The 4226-nt window shown below is 31.6% G+C and overlaps 1 non-coding gene across 1 annotated transcript; it reads left to right on the top strand.

Moving 5' to 3' along the window:
* The first annotated feature begins 3400 nt into the window (after nucleotides 1-3400).
* Trnan-guu lies at nucleotides 3401-3473 on the top strand. The gene has a single exon. It is a non-coding gene; the product is annotated as a tRNA-Asn (tRNA).
* Nucleotides 3474-4226: the final 753 nt, after the last annotated feature.

The raw sequence follows: 4226 nt of genomic DNA, 5'->3' as shown, positions 1-4226 counted from the left end.
AAGTTGTAATTTGGCAAAAACATTTGTCGTTGGAGATTATTCGTGTCCGGAGCCAAGGGGTGGCGACCAAGTCGCGGCTGGTTCTAGTTGTGGAATTATTAATTTATTGCTATAGCAAAGTGGTTTGTCAGAAACAGTCGGATAAAACTTTACACCGGCGGGTTTTAACAGGGAATATTTAATGAAATTAAATTTTAGACTGAACCACTTTAACTTTATTTAATTTAATCTAATTATAGCGCTCGAAGCGAACCAGAGACAATTTAATGCCTAATATTGTTGTAAAAGTGGCAAACATATATAGATCGTAAAGATAAATAAAAAGCTTAAAATTTGATGGATTAACATTGGGTTTTTGAGACCCAAATCTCTATTTAAAACATATTATCTCTGTTTTGTCAAAGACAATGACAGAGATGAGGATATGTTTTATGCAAAGATTTAGGTCTGAGAAAATCCAAGGCTACAAAAGTACAATTATTTCCAATAAACATTAAACATAATTGTTATAAATAAACAGTATTGTCATATCTGAATTAACTGAAACTATAAATTATATTAAAATGATAATCCCTCAAATATATCTGTGTAATTAATGCACATCAGGTTGATTACGGCCACTCATAATTACTTGTTTCGGGGATTTTAATTGGAAAATTTAAAATATTTTCCTATTGTTCGTAAAGTAGACTAAAATAATAAAACTATAAAAAGTGTGATCTGTCGCTGGACAAAATTAAATTCTTATAGTTTAAATTAAAAATTCTATAGAAAAATAGGTCACTAGTTAAATCTTCTATCTATGTATATAAAAGAAACTCGTGTTAGTTACACTATTTATAACTCAAGAACTGCTGAATCGATTTGACTGAAAATTGGTGGGCAGGTAGCTTAGAACCAGGAAACGGACATAGGATAATTTTTACCCTGTTTTCTATTTTTTATTCCGCGCAGACGGAGTCGCGGGTAAAAGCTAGTTATTAATAAAACAGAATGAACCTGGTGAGTTCTTTTACAATTATAGCAATAACTTTGTTTTACGGAAGTCAGGATATAATGTAAAAGTTTGAAAAATAATGCACCTCAGTTGGCCAAAGTCCAAACGTAAATTTGATATATTTACAGAAAGTGCTCTGAACTGGAGAATCAATAAATTAACTTAGACTGTTGAAAAACAGGAAATACCAAGTGATTTACGAGTATATAAATAATCTCGCGTTTTCAATGCACGAAGTAAATATTGTATCAAGAAAACAATCTGTATGTGAACATTGCCAGTCAGTAAACCTTCGTCTGTTTATTTATTCATGCAGGTATTCCTCAACTCCTAGATACTTTATATTTAAAAACTTAGCAAACAAAAATCGTAGTTTTTACTAACTTATTACAGTACTTTCTAAAGTTGAATTTACGAGTAAATGTCATCTTGTGTTTGTTGGAGATGAGGAAATTTGGGAATGTTTGGCGAGAGCTAATGAATATTGAAGTTGCAAAGATTGACTTGGACCGGAAGTCTCGTGTACCAACTGAGTGGTAGCGACTGTTATTTCGAAACAATACAATTTACTTGAAATATTCAGCCCGCATCGTCAGTATAATGTTATATTTTTTTACTAAAAACGAGTTTTCATAGTCATTTGAATTCCAATAGACGTCAGGTCACAATTTTTATAACCTAACTAACTTATTGTGATGTTAAATTAAAATAGAATGATGTACATTCCATAACATTCATGTTAAAATGTAAGTTGATAGTTTTTCAAATAAAATTAAACAATGTGTTTAAACAAGTGTGTGTTGTTGACGCGAGCTGATATTATTTCACTGTTTTGTTTACTTGCTCGTGTATTATTTTTAATAATATTTTAGAAGGTGAACATCGTATTATTTATCTTTTTTGTGATCCCCGTTTCCGGACCAGTGACTTGTACACGATGTTCAGCTACTTGCTTGTCAATGCCTAGAAAAATGTTTTTGCTTATATTTTCACAATTCTCTTTTAAAATTATCCATTGTTTATTTTCATTTCGGTATCTAATCTCTGGATATAGTATTTTAAGATATAAAAATGTTACAAACCAATAAAGTGGCAATACAATAAAAAGGTCTACTAGGTTATATATTCTGTCATAAAGATTATAAATGTAAAGAAGGAAAACTAGTCATGTGATTCTTATTGTAGGTTGTATCTGGGATAGAGATGTTGAATAATTGGGCGATAGTATGAGTAGGTTTTGGTAGCGGACACGGCGACCGGGAAAGGGGAGGGCGAGTGTGGGGAGCATGATTTATAGACCTCAATATCGGCAGACAAACGGTCCTCACAGATGTTTCCACGAAGTCTGGAATTCCTAAAAAAATATCGTATTTCAATGCTAAAATTATATCCTGTCAATTTTACTTCGGATCTCTTGTCTGGTTTATTGAACAGATATTTTCTGCAACAATTGATGATATTATAAAGTTCTGCAGAATTTTTATTTCTTTAACTAATACATAATATTATAATATCTTAATTATTTTTATTATATAATTCATGTAATCGATTAGTGAAAATATATGACCTTTTTATACAGACACAAATGTTGTTCATTACTTATGTAAGAATTGTACACATATACATACGTTATGTACGTGAGTATATAAGTATGTAACATTATGTGAGGTCGACACATGTTCATGTATATTTATAGAGGCTCAATATGCCGCCATGACACGACTTCCGGTGACGAGATGAGGTTATGCAAATCTTATGTGTGTGTTAACCTGAAAGAGAACAATTCTCACTTGTTCATTTCATTTATGTAAATATTTGAATTATTTACTACAATTCGTTGAAATATAACTCACTAAAATAGAACTAGGTGCTATAGGTAGGTACTAGGTCCCATAAATGCTATCACTTACATAAATCTCTGTTCAGTGCTAATAACACGTATCCAACACTTTTAACTTCCATCATAGTATTAAATTGACTTTGTGAATTATAAAGTATAAGAGAAGTAATTTAGATAACTTCCGGTTTCAAGATTTTCATGATTCGCTGTATTCTTAATATCAAATTTCTTTGAAAATTATCTTTGACATTGAGAAGAAGCCGACAAAGTAGATAAATATCTTATTACATTTTCATAGGCCTCCCCCCTCAACCCCCGCCTTCCCCCTACCCCCTCCGCCATGTTACCTGCTGAAGATCCAATTAATGTGAACTTTTCAATTCGCATAACTTATGATCCACGACAAAACTTAATTTGGATATATTTTTAATATAAATTATTTTGTTACTTAAAGATTAATTAAATATAAAGTCTATGTATAGCTAAGCTACATCATAAACTAATTCATAAAAGAAAAATTATAAGAGATTGGTAGTAAACAGTTTATACAAACAATATTGTATGCCTCCGTGGCGCAATGGTTAGCGCGTTCGGCTGTTAACCGAAAGGTTGGTGGTTCGAGCCCACCCGGGGGCGTGATGTATTATATTTTTGCCATATCTTGACCTCTACTTTATTTTTAATTAATATGGAGGATTTATTGATAGCATGAATTAATATTGACGAAGCAAAAGAAATGTAGTCAAACAAGAATATCTCGCTGTCATCTGTAATTGTCAGAAAATACGTAAATCCTAAACGGGCATAAAATGACATAAAAGAACAAAGATATAACAGTTACAGTATGAAAATTACATTGACTTTTTCGACATTGATAGAAGGACTCTAGTCAGCTATAATAATTTTGTTTGATTTATGCACACCGGGTCAGATATCTTTGTCGGTCTAATGTGTCATGTCTGCTGACATAAAAATGTGTAATATCTACCGACATGAATATTAAAGATTGAAAGAAAGATGTGTCAGAATCAAATGTACCAACATTAATAAAATTGTGTGAAATACGTTTTTCTTTTTATCCCAGCTGGTAATTTATGTTTATTATACAAGTTGATCGCGTGTCGTGAAATTAAAAGTGCGGAGTCCCGCACCGCATTATACATAATGTAATGTATATAATATCCCGCCTCTTATGTATCTACGGTACACGCACATTGTGAACACAAGCTCCCTTATTTCCTTATCATCGTATAAATAAATGATAATTTCCCTTTTTTATATCTTATCATCCTCTGAATATCTTATTCAATGACTCGAAGACAATCGTAGGCCCTTTACTGGAGATATAAAAATTTGACAAAGGTTTTTAATTTCCCTATGTTTTTAAAA

This window comes from Papilio machaon, chromosome 13 (genome assembly GCF_912999745.1).
Source record: "Papilio machaon chromosome 13, ilPapMach1.1, whole genome shotgun sequence".
NCBI lineage: Eukaryota > Metazoa > Arthropoda > Insecta > Lepidoptera > Papilionidae > Papilio > Papilio machaon.
Note: the sequence above shows the minus strand (reverse complement) of the source record. Positions and strands in the feature narration are given on the sequence as shown.